We start from the raw sequence: 13,235 nt of genomic DNA, 5'->3' as shown, positions 1-13,235 counted from the left end.
CTCCAGCACTGTCCCAGTGACCTCTAGGTCCCTGCAGATGGCTCCGCTCTGAGGCGGGCAGGTCAGTGAAAGCTCCTCCCTTGCCTGCCTTCCATACAACTCAGTGCACAGGCCCCACTTGGACCTTCGATCCAGGTGTATTTTCTTAAGATGTTCTAAGCTCCCTGAAGTTCTATTCAGGTGAGTTTAAAAAGGCATAATGGAATGTAAGGGGAAACAGGAAAATTAATTTTAATAATATGTTAGCTATGCACAATATCCAGTGGTGGAGAGAGAAGCAGAGGGGATGGGAGAGAGCAGAAAGACCCAGAAGCTGACATGCACACATCAAATGTCGATAGTGATGGAGACGGTGGTGGGAATATGGAAGGCAGAACAGGCTGCTAAAACAGTAAGGTCTGACATTGTGACGTGACACCAAAGCACAGAGCATGAGGGAAAACCAGGTCACTTTGGTCAAGGTCCATCAAAAATAATCCTTTCTACAAATCAGAAGACAGCATGTCAGAGATCGCCAGGCAAAGAGGGTGTAGATGCCACCTGAAGAAGATGAAGGAGTTACAACATGCACCAAGAGTGACTTCCAAAATACGTGAAAGCCATCGAGCCCATTGGCTCTGTGGAGCAGAGCAGATCCTGTGGTAAACTGTATGGAAGTTAAATTTCCTGTTCTTTCTCCAAACTTCTCACGCAAACCCCAGGGTTACAATTTTAAGATTAAGCAAGGGCATGAGCTACTAAATCTTTGTAGAAAAGGACAGGTGTGTTTGTGCTTCAGGGGGTACAACATATTGATGTTTTCGAGGGCTTACACACGCAACAGGCTAACCTCTGGGAACAGGATTCCAACTATATCTGAGATGTTTGTTTACTGAAGATAAAGCGATCACAGCCAAACAAGAATACGTGGGGATCTTTGTTTTATGCTTCATGTTTTTATGAGTTCTATGTTTTAAAAAAAATCTAATTTTTCTTAAATAGATATCCACTCTTAGAATTTTGCAGTGTCTGGTTTAGAGACATTAATCACATAGGCTTTGAAGCCACAAAGAATTATTTTTTTTCTCAAACAATAGCAACAAAAGTACTTAAGCTGGACATCAAAACCGTTGTCCAATCATTTCAAAGAGGGAGATTATATTAGACAAATTTTGAAATAATGCAGATTAATTCTAAACCTTTTCAGATTGGTAAAAACAAATTGAACTTAAAACTTAAGTAGTGGACATTTTAATTCATGTTGCTCCCTCTGGCACAACTACTGATACTGAACATCTAAACTTGGTTATGCATTCCTCATAGGTATACACTGCTGCTCTCTCCTGCTATAGCCCTTCCCTTGACACCCTGTGACTCAGTAGGACTCTGTCTACCCATGCCAAGATCTGAAGCCAGGACCATGTGGGCTTTGAATGCTGCCTTCTGTTTGGACCTGGCTCTTGGGGTTGCAGGACTTGCACCCAGAGCCATTAGTCTAGTGCCAAGGTAGCAGGAGACATCAGCAGCACACCCAGAATTCAAGGAGGGTATACATAACCAGTGCTCTCTGAAGCCTGCTGTGTTTTCAGTACAAGGACAAAAGGGCAGCGTGCAATTTGTACCACCCAGAGCTACATCCTAGAGAGAAGATCCTAGGGTTCAGGGCTGGCAGACCCCTGAAGGGCCTCCAAGACTGCCCCGACATCCTCCTGATGCTGCATGAAGTTGCTTCAAGTGGAAAGAATCTGGATCCTCTTAGAAATGGCCTGTGGAAGGCACTGGACCCCAGTATTCATATCCCAGCCAAGAGCTTACCATTAGAGAGACATGCTGTGGTTGTCTAGGTCATACCCCCACATTAGTGGGCACAGCAGGACTATGGCTCAGATTAGGGAAAGTGCCAAGGTGCTAAAGTCAAACAGACCTCAAAGGTTCAAACTGTGATCCACCTAACAGATGGGAGGACCTGGGAAACTCTGCTGGTTCACTTCCTCTACAATAAAATAAACAATATACAGTAGAGATGCTTGGCTACCCACCACAGATACACAGTGCTCCCACCAGCCAGATGGCCTACCAGTCAAGGATGGCAGGCCCTGGAGCCGATTACAACTGTAACCCTAGGCAGATTCAGCTAGCGCTTTTTCCTAGTCCCAGACACACCCACCTGTTGGCACAGCCTCTGGCGATGGCCCGATGGCAGATGGAGCAGAGCCCACGGGCTCACAGGATCAAAATCCCCATTATCTGGCTGTTTGCTTACCCTGCCCTTGAGAGAGGGTTGCAGTACAGGCAGGAGAAGAACTTTCACTGTGATAACCCCAAAACTTGGGCAATTTTATTAAAGCGAGAAAAAAAATGTCTGCTGCAAGGCTGCTGCCGTGCAATGCTGTTAGTGCCCCTGGCCTATTTGGCACATGTGACCTGGTTCACTCCTGGCCTTGAGCTACACACTAGGTTCGTGGAGTGGACAACGGATCTCAGAATAATCCCTTTATAGGGAAGGAGTTACTACCGGGTGACCAGTGGAGCAGCTGCTTTTCAGGTAACCGGGGAGGGGAGGCATGATCTTGTAGTTTCACAGAGGAATATATAGCAGAAGTCAGTATCTGCCTCACACTGGGCAGAGCATCAGAAAGGTCCGGAAGCAGCCAGCACAGTGGGTGTAAGCTGTAAGCATCCTGGGATGAGCTGATGTGATGCAGGGAGGCAGGGGGATGTTTCAGGTATAGCAGTATGGATAACAGCAGCCACCAGAAGGAAGCAAACCCTGGGGAGTGCTGCTGGCAGGTTCGGTTTGAACCTTGACCTTTTCCCCAGGAGGTACTGCTAGGCTTCCAGGAGTGTGGCAGGGTGTAGACCTGCAGGGCACTGGGAGCTGTCTGGGACTGGAGTTTTGCCAACTGCAAGCTCAACCTCAAAGTCCATCCTGGACTCCAGCAGCCACACAGGGGGAAACAATGAGCCGATTGTTACTAATATAGGGTCCATGCTTTGGGTCAGATGAAGCTATGTATGGTCTCCCATCTGATCGAGGAGTCAGTTCGGAGGCTACATAGGAAGAAATTGAGTTGCTGGGATGCTTATTTCAAGGACAGGTTCTAGTGGCTGTGGGAACTTTTGAGAATGATGGGGAAACCTGTTTATGCATTCAACCAGGGAAAAGAAAAGCATGTGGATCAGTGTCTAGCTTGCCATCCACAACCCAGACAGGTTTGTGTGTGTGTGTGTGTGTGTGTGTGTGTGTGTGTGTGTGTGTGGTGTGTGGTGTGTGGTGTGTGTGGTATATGTGGTGTGTGTTATGGTGTATGTCAGTGTCTAGCCTGCCATCCACAACCCAGACAGGCTTACCTCTGTGTGTGTGTGTGTGTGTGTGTGTGTGTGTGTGTGTGTGTGTATTTGGTGTGTGTATTTGTGTGTGTGTGTAGCTGTGGTTCAGGAGCCCAGAGAAGTTTTCCAAAGCCAGCAGGAGACTTAGTATAAAGACAATATATTGGGCAAAGAACACGATCTGGTCCAGGACAACTATGTACCAATGTTCCAGCCACGCAGAGCATCCTTGGCTCTGCCTCTCTGGTGTATGCCACAAAGATCAAGCTGAGCTGTGCCTCCTATTCATGTTTGTCTCCTGGGCATGTATGCCATGCTTCATGTCACTAAGGGAGAAAAGCACCCTGACCTCCAGCCTGCAAGCTCGCCTTTGTGTGCATTCCCTGGGGCAGGGACAAAGGGGGGCGGGGCTCAGAGGATGTACAACAGGAAGAATCACCTCCTAACCCTACTGATGAATTTATTATTTAAAGGATGAGATATTATGTGGGAAGCACCAAGGAGTTCACTGGCTGGGTCTGTGGCCCGAGCGGGCATCCGGCAGGAGATAAAGCCCCAGGGGAATCTGGGAAGGGAAAGTGGTATGAAGATGGAGCCTTCATGGGGCACACCTGCAGACCTCAGACAACATGGAAACACAGGTATCCACAGACCACAGCCGCAGGACAGATTGGTGGGGGAGGGGAGGAGATCTAGGATTCAAGTACAGATGTGTAATGACTGGGGCCACTCTGACAGACTGCAGGTGAAAAGCCAAGCAGGCAGCCTTGCACACAGAAGAGGGGTGTGGGGAATGGAGGGGGGCAGAGAGAAACATTAACCAAGTGGCAAGGTTGAGATGCTTGTCTGACTGTTGCTTTGGGGAAAGTTGATCTTACAAACAGACCCACCTGTTCTCCTTGTAAAACTTTATTTGGGCTGTTGCGGAACATGTTATCAGCGCTTGTTTAAACATTCCACTAAAGATCTGGGTGGTGTGTGGGGCGGGGAGGCACTGCAGTCACAGGTCTCCAGTTTTCAAATTTGGAAGCTTCTTTCCATTTCTTGGGAGGAAGTTTAGAGGTGGTGCACCTATAAGAGCAGGAGAGAGTTTTTCTCTAGATTCAGAGTGACTCCAGGTCAGGTCAGGCCATGCCACAGCAGTCGCATTTGTGGGCATGCAATTTAGTTATTTCTCTCATCGCTTTGACAGAAGCAACATAAGGAAGTAAGGGTTTATGCTGGCTCACAGTTTGAGGGTACAGTCCACTATGGTGGGGGAATCCTGGCATCAGGAGTCAGGAGGCAGCTGGTCACACTTTATCTCCAGTCAGGAATGAGGAGGACGAATGTTGATACTCGGCTTGCTCTCTCTTTTTTATTCAGTTGGGAAGGAACAGTCCCTGAAATGGCACCATCCATTTGAGGTGGGTTTTCCAACCTAGAAACTCTCTGACATATATGTCCAGAGGTTTTCCTCTAGGTGATTCTAGACCCCATCAAGTTCACAATCAATATTAACCATCATAGCACATATCTATCAAGAAAATTATTTTGATTTGCCACAGATGTTTCCAAACTCAGTTCTTTTATTAAAAAAAAAAAGTGTTACTGCCCCACCTCTGCTTTCTCCAGACGAATGGTGGCAAGTATGACTAAGGGAAGTGTTCTGTTTCCTGGGAACAATGAATGGAAACCATGTTCTTTACAGTCTCGGCCCAAATTAAAGCTCCTTCCTGTTGGGACAGCATCTGATAAGCTGGCCCAGGATGCATGTGATCCACTGTTTTCTGTAGACAAGCATCACACAGCAAGAAGGCGGTAAAGAGCATTTGCTCATCACTAGTAAGAACAGACCCTCTTCTTTCTCTGCAAATGCTAGTCCATGAATCTGCTTCTTCATCCTCCTCCTCCTCCACCTCCTCCTCCTCCACCTCCTCCTCCTCCTCTTCCTCCTCCTCCACCTCCTCCTCCTCTTCTTCCTCCTCCTCCTGTTTCTCCTTCTTTGGGATAGTGTCTAGTTATGTAGCCCTGACTAGTCTAGAACTCCCTATGCAGATCAGGGTGGCTTCAAATTCACAGAGATCTGCCTGCTTCCCACGTGCTGGAATTAAAGGTGTGCATTTCTCTAGAAAGCTGCCATTCTCGTCTGCTGTACTCCTCTTTTCTCAGTTGCCTTCCATTTGAACTGCTCCACCCTGTGTCCTGACCATGTGTTGCCCTGCCCACTGACACCTATACCTTGTCCTGTATTTCTTCTGCTCATTCTGATGAGTAGCTCTATGCATGTAGATGGGAATTCCTTCAGCAGAAACCAAACAATGATGGTAAGAGTTGGCTCGCCCAGAATTACAAACAGGGGAACCATGGACGGTCAGGAAGCAGGCTCAGTCCCAGTGCTGCTGTGCTCGGGAATTTAGAGCACTAGTGGCAGATTTTAAAGGATGAGCATGTTGGAGCTTTACAAAGTCATGGGCTGGTACCAGCACAATCATTCTAACACCCGACAGTCTGAGGGCATGGGTACTAAGTGGTGCACCCTGGCATTCTTGTGAAGTCTGCCCCCAGCTACTGGAACCAGCTAGAAGGGGGAGCCGTTCCTGTCTACTTGTTTCATGGAAGTTGATTCAGAATAGTCACCCATTTGGTAATCTTCAACTTGACAGTCTTCCCCTCCCCAGCCTATTACTCCTGAGGAGGTGAAAACCTAGATGATTCAAGTGATACAAGCCTTTCAGTGATACAAGCCTTTTCTGTGCCTTGAAGGTAGACTTCATAAATCACAGTGCGGTTCCACAGAAGCAAATGAGCTGAAGACACGACACGGTGCCATGTCAGGACAGGGATGACTTATGGTGGCGTCACCTTGGCCCGATCCTCCTGTGCTCTGTGGTTTCCATGGAGACCAGCATCAGGGGTCTGCTTCACAGGAGCATATCTGTACATCAGATCTGTTTTCTGTTTGCTATTTAAGAAAGTGTGTGCTTCATTAAGATGTGCCACCAATGTTTATCTGATCCACTGCTGCTGATTTATTTACTATTCTCAATTTCACTGGGTCGTACCTGCCTTTTGTGCTTAAGGAGGAACTTAACTTGAGCATAATGCAAATTGCCTCTCACTGTTAAAGTGACCATCCATTCTCTTTTCAAACTCAGGGAAGAATGTAAGCTCTACAATCATTAATAATTAATTTATAATAAATTATGCCCAAAATGTCAAACAAAATAAGGATGAACTCACAGGGTTATGGTGCCTTGGGAAATGAGATATTCTTACTGGGTTTTGAATGATGCATAATAATGAGAATAAATATGTCAAGATCACATTCAAGAATTATTTCAATTATTTCAAAAACTGGCTATAGGCAATTCTACCTTTTAATGGGTCCAAATAAAAATTAGTATTAGACTCATAAATTCATAAAAAGCAGTGAAAAATATGTGGGAAATTATTAAATTAAAAAATAAATAGGATGTGTATGATAGCATTATGAGATAGCATATGAGAGGGATTACATCACTGACTGACGTAGCTGGGTACGACATGGACGTATAGGAATGAACAGCTGTGAAGATGTAGAGAAATAACCACACAGCCATAAAGGAACAACAGCTGCAGTACTAAGTCTAATAGGAAAGTTTTCATGAATTGAAACTCAGACACCCTAAAATGTTCACATGTGAGTATTAGAGTCAGCGCAAGAACAACGGCAGCTTTGGACAAGTGGACTGGGCATTGTAGGATGCCATTGTCCCTGGCATATTTTATGGATTACACTGGAAAAAACTAGCTGAGGTCCCTTATGATCTTGATGTTTTTACATACGCTTTTACTAAGTTGGTTCCAAACTTCAGGAAAAGACAGAAAAAATCTGAAACAAAGAGTCCAGAGATGGGAGGTTGAAGTTCTGTCAATTTTTAAGTTACAATGGTTTAATAATTAAATCTTCATTGTATTAGATAAAAATAAGATATAAAATAAGCCAAAAAGTAAGAGGAAAGCATAAAACTACAGATGGGCACCAAAAGATGTGGGAAATTATTAGATTAAGTTACAACTCAAATTATCATTGAAAAAACTACTATGTGGAATATGGCATTTGGCAACTGTGTAGCTGCTGATAAAAATATGAATGATGAACTTGCTAATTAGGTGAGCCAGCATACACCAGTGACCGTCCATGCAGGAAGCTTAGGAGGGAGAGCGGAGGTCAATTTTCAGAAAGGAAAACAGCTACAACCATGTTTACTACCCTACAATACCTATAGCATGTTTCAAAAGGAATCTAAATGCATGAAATATTTCAACATTAAAACCAAACACCCCACACACACACTACACACACTACATACACACACTACACACACACTTACACTACACACACACACTACATACACACACTATACACACACACTATACACACACATACACTACACACACTACACACACACTACACACTACACGCACACATACTACACACACGCACACACTACACACACATATACAGTACATACACACTACACACATATACAGTACATACACACTACACACACACTACACACTACACGCACACATACTACACACACACTACACACTACACACACACTACACACACACTACACACACACACTACACATTACACTCACACATACTACATACTACACACTACACTCACATATACTATATACACACTACACACGCATACTACACACACACACTATACACACACTACACACTACACTACACACACACTACACACACACACACACACACACACAAAACGGCAATAGAAATCATGATCAGGGAAATTGTTCTTTATAAATTCAGAACTAAGTGAAGAATTTTCTAACTAAAATCCAAGCATAGAGAAAGGATTTTTAATTTCAGCTACACAAAAATGTTGACTTACTCATGAAAATCAACCATTAGCAAATTAAGAAATCAAAACAGGCAGTGAGGAGAAATAAAACATTTTCATTGCTATTACAACCCACACCCTTAATATATAGAACTCCTAGAAGCCAGTAAAGAAAGAAGAATATCAAGAACGCAATAGGCAAATGGCTAAAGCCTCGGGTGGACCTTCCAATAAAGGGAAATAGACGCTGTGCCTCATCGATAACAGCAAACCCTTCAAGCTAACTGAATTGCAAGACTTCCTTATATTATAACACTCAGTAAATGAAGCTAGGACAGAGGAATCTCAGACACTGGGAGGCTAATTTTATGCATGTCTGACCCTGGGCATCATGACATGCATGCAAGACTTAACTTGACTTATTGTGACAAAATATATGGGATATGTTGGTATTAATAAGCAAACATAATAAGCATAATACGTTGGTTCATTAATAAGCAAACAGTGTAATGTTAAAGGTCTACAAGGCATCAGGGCACGGTGGTGTACACCTTTAATCATGGTGGAGGCAGAGGGAGCTCTGTGAGCTCAAGCTAACCTGGTCTACAGCGAGTTCCAGGCCAGCCAAAGCTACATAGTGAGACTCAAAACGAAGCAAAAGTAAACACGAAATATGCATCTACTAAAAACAATGGAGATCCTCTTTGTGTGGTAGGCTCTTCAATATACTCTTGTTCATCAGAGCATTGTGGTGTAGTACAGTTTATATAATATGCTACCATTTGTGTAAGACTTAGGATGAATACCTAAATAAACTGATTGTTATATAAAGGTCCTGGAAATCAGTCAGAAAGAATTTCTTACTCTGAGGGTTGTGGAAAGTGTGAATGGAAAGCAAACTGTACATTATATGTTCTGGTGTTCTTGGTTCCTGATCCCTGTGAATTACATCCCATTCAACAATATCGACCTAATATTCAAATTTTGGAGTATAAAATTCTTTTAAACTTTGTACACTTTCTGTGAAACTTGCAGCCTCATTAACAAATATTACTTTCCCAGTAGCCAAACTCAGCTCCCTTTGACTTTATGGACCACTCATTGTGGTGCTATGAACAATAACCTCAATTTTATATAGTATTTGCAGGAGTGACCTTCGAACACCATGGAGTGATTTCCCCCACCAAACGACTTTCCACTTCCTCCTTTACTCTCTCTACTTTGCAACTCATGATGATGAAAGCCACTTCCTAAGTAATTGCTAGGATCCCTGATTTGAGCGGCTTCCTGCAGCGGCTCCTCAACTGGCTTCCTTACTAACAGTCCCCAGGACACCAGGAAGTCAGGAGCTTCCGGATGCCGCCTGTGCTTAGCACACCCAGGCATCATTCCACGGTTTGCAGGGTGTCGGGCATGTGGAAATACTGTGGCTGAGATCAGCCTGCTTACTCTGGAAGGCAGCCTAGTCAGGGCAGGTGGAATCTGCAGCTTTTTGCAGGATGGCAAAGCAGATATCTTTGCCCTGCTGTCAGTCTCTGATGCATCCTCCCCCTGGAAGAGCTGTTTCAACTCAGACATTTGCAACCTGCCCAGAGCTTTCCTGGAACCAGCAAGGAGCCAGACAGGAAAAGATGAGTGCGGAGGAATCAAACCCATTGGAGTATGGAAAGTTGCAATAACGTCTGGTGGAAGATTGGGTTTCTGTGCTGACCTGGCGATCTAATAATGTCCCTTGGTGTGACCGGTGTCCTTATGTTGACACAGCCCGTGTGTAGGTTAAACCCTGTTGGACCACAGCCTGATATCCTTACCTGCGCGTCCTTCTCTTCTCTGGTGACTGTGAGGATTAATTCTGATAACATGTCTGGGTCAGTGACATGCAGTGGAGGTGTGGGGTGACATGAGTGGTGGCTCACAGTCCGGTGACAGTTGCCTGGGTCCCTCCTGTGGCCTCTGTGATCTAGTTTATCACCCTAAAGCTTCACTCCGAGGCCAGATTTCACACACACACACTCCTTTAGGCCGGAAGCGCTCTGGCTTTGGAAACCTAGCAGCCTTTCAGGGCCCCATTTAGTAGCCCTGCACTTTGCCTGATCCCTATCAGCTCTTGCCTTGTCCCTTGGCCACCCATCCGGGCTGGGGCCCCATGGTCTCACTGTGGTCTCCTGAGCCTGAAAGTTGCTGGAACCAAGCATTGATCCCCCCAACCCCCACCCCTCTTGCTTACACTGGCATCTTGAGCACAGACATCAACCTCTCAACTGGACTTTCTGAGTTTGGCTGAACTGTGACCTTGTGTGAGCTGGATTGTGACTCATCTGAGGTCAGTTTGCTCAGCCAGCAGCTGACTGTGGTGACTTGAGTCAAGTGGATATGGAAATGGTTCCTTCCTCTATATCCTTAAGGGACCAGAGCATATTATCCCGTGTGTTCCAAAACGGAGGAGCGGAAGCAGTGGAGAACGAGATAAAAGCACAGACGCCGTAACTGCAGACTCAGCAGTCTGGCCTGCACAGTTCCGGCACTGAAGCACAGCCCTGGGCCTGTGGGTAGCCATGAACACTGTACTTCCTGGCAGCCCGTAAAGGGATCCCTTGCCAAAAATAAAAATTAAAAAAAAAATCATGAAGTTGGGTGACTGGGGTAGACTGGCTGTTTCAGGGTGGCACACAGAATGTCGCAGGCGTGCTAAGAATGGATTCCTGAGCGGTTCTGAAACCCCAGGTCCTGAGTTTCAGAGCTCCTTCACTTGGAAAAACACAAGGAGATCCGGGCACAGGACTTGAAAGCACTGGGGGCTTCGGGCACAGGACTTAAAGGGGGTGCAGAAGAGCTGGGTGGAGGGAGGGCTGTGAGGTGATGCACCGGATATTTAGCACCATCTGGACATGACCAGCACTTAAGGGAAGCAATATTCCCACCATTTGTCAGCCTGTGAGTATCACACCTCGTGGAGGACCCCTAAGGTGTGGCTTCACACCTCCTGTTCCCACCACTGACTGACACAGCTCCCAGCAGCTGAAGATCAATATATAAACACAGTGCAATGTTCCCAGTGATTTAGCAGACCCCTCAGCCATTAACTTAGGTCCGAACCTCATCCTGGACCCAACTAAAGAAGAAAATCACCATTAACTTTTCTATCATTTACAGGTAATACAGGAACAAGCACACACACAAACAACAACAGAGCCAGAAGCGTAGACTGCCCAGGTCCAGATGGACAGTCAGGATTCTGACTCCAGCAAGACTGACAACTAACACAGAGGCTCCTGAGGATGGGTCAGCATAGGACCGTGGAAAATAGCATGTCTTAAGTGGGAAGTGAGGGCCACAGCCTGTGGAAGGGATTTATCTCTAAATTCAGCACTATGAGAACTTTACATGCTGACATATGAGCAAGGCCTAAGCTACTCTCATAGGCTTGTTAATTAAGGCCAAAACAGAGAGACTGGAGGCCCCTGTGCCCACTGTCCCTGCATCACCTGCAGACCCTACCCTCTGCTCTGACAGGTTTCCTGGACCTCATACTCTTAAGGACTGGCCTTAGTGTTATAGCCTTCCCCTCAGCCTGTAGACTGTAGCCCGTTCTTGCTCATTCTGTATTTTTCTGGGCTATTTCCATCTCCCTGCCAAGCTGCTGGGAAGGTTTTGAGATTGCATTTTAAGATTTTGAGATTATAAAGTTCATTTCTGGGATTCAGGGGAACTGTCAGTGAACCATCCAGAGAGCCACTTAAGCAGCTAAGCCAGAGCCCAGCAGATCTCCACAAAGACAAGGCTGCTGGCTGAGGACTAGCACTCCCCTGCCTCCTTCGCAGGGGAGTGAGTTCCAAGTTTTCTGGACTAAGTTTCTGACCGTCCTCCTAAATGGAGTCAATAACACTGTCTTGGGAGTACTCAAAGTCCTGAGCAATTAATGATAGCAAAAGCTTTGAAAATATGTAAGCTTTCTGGAAAGGTGGCATTTGATATTTATAATGGCAAGTGTATGCTTACAAAGCTCCATCAACTACAGCCATTGGCTGGCGCAGGACTTAGCTTTATGACTAGCTGTTTTGAATTGAGCATATTTCATTTCCGATTAATTAATTGATGTGTCAAGGGGACATCCTGTATACATCCAGGGTCTTATTTGGAGAACATCTGATGCAATCCAAGACTTATCTTAATCGGTCCCAGTTAATTCACATGGGCTCTCTACAATCCAGACACAGCCCACAGAGAAACTGGTTCCTCCAAAACCCAAACTCTGGAGGTACCACAGTGATTTAGTTTCATTAAAATTACTTAGTAGGGCTGTAAACCAAACCACAGACACTCCCTTTTATCTGTTGTAAAGAATTTTCTTTGTTAGTCCCTAAGAGCCAATCCCACAAGGGCGCCCTGCTTTGGCAGAGTGTTGGCTGACTGACTGTGGTGTCCAGGTGTGACTTCTGACTGCAGCTGGGGAGACCGAGCGAGTGGTTAGAAGCCAGTCTCCACTGCAGGTCTGCACCCCTTCCTCTGCAAAGCTCAATCAGTTCCTTTAGACAAAGGGTTCCCCTCCCCCATCAGCAGTATGGTGATTGGTGGTTGGTTAATAGTGACCTTGCTACCTCCCTTATTCTCCTGTCACCACCACTAGCCATGCTGATGTCTCCCCCAAAGGGATTAATTCACACAGTACAACCCCAATCTTCCCTCATGAAGATGGAACAGATTTCAGACTGTGATTGCTCATGCCTTTCATCAATACAGAATTAAATGAACGGAAGGCCGAGCCTTCAGGTGCACACAATGCCCCACAGCCCCAGTGGCCGGGTGCCAGCGGTCACTCCCCACTCTTGTCACCCTGGATCTACCTCTCTGTGGCCAGATGAACAGGAAAGAATTCATTTTCCTGGAGTCCTGAGAATTCACAGGCGACGGCTTCCCACACAGCTGTCAGATTACTTAGTGAAGAGCGCCGCCCTGTGTCTGACTAGAGAAAACACAATCAGGAAATGGACCTAGGAGGTTCTATAATTCCAAATCCAGCATCATTGCATTCCAAGGTGACTTCTCCTTAACATGGGTTCCTGAGATTCCCTCGGGAAGTAAAGCT

General features: G+C 45.7%; 1 long non-coding RNA gene across 1 annotated transcript; it reads left to right on the top strand.

Moving 5' to 3' along the window:
• Positions 1-2,024: 2,024 nt before the first annotated feature.
• On the top strand, positions 2,025-11,306 carry LOC120099128 (uncharacterized). Its single transcript, XR_005498081.2, has 4 exons — positions 2,025-2,524; positions 3,783-3,950; positions 4,675-4,715; positions 6,055-11,306. It is a non-coding gene; the product is annotated as an uncharacterized LOC120099128 (long non-coding RNA).
• Positions 11,307-13,235: the final 1,929 nt, after the last annotated feature.

This window comes from Rattus norvegicus, chromosome 1 (assembly GCF_036323735.1).
Source record: "Rattus norvegicus strain BN/NHsdMcwi chromosome 1, GRCr8, whole genome shotgun sequence".
Taxonomy (NCBI): Eukaryota; Metazoa; Chordata; class Mammalia; order Rodentia; family Muridae; genus Rattus; species Rattus norvegicus.
This window is presented reverse-complemented; position numbering and strand designations above follow the sequence as displayed.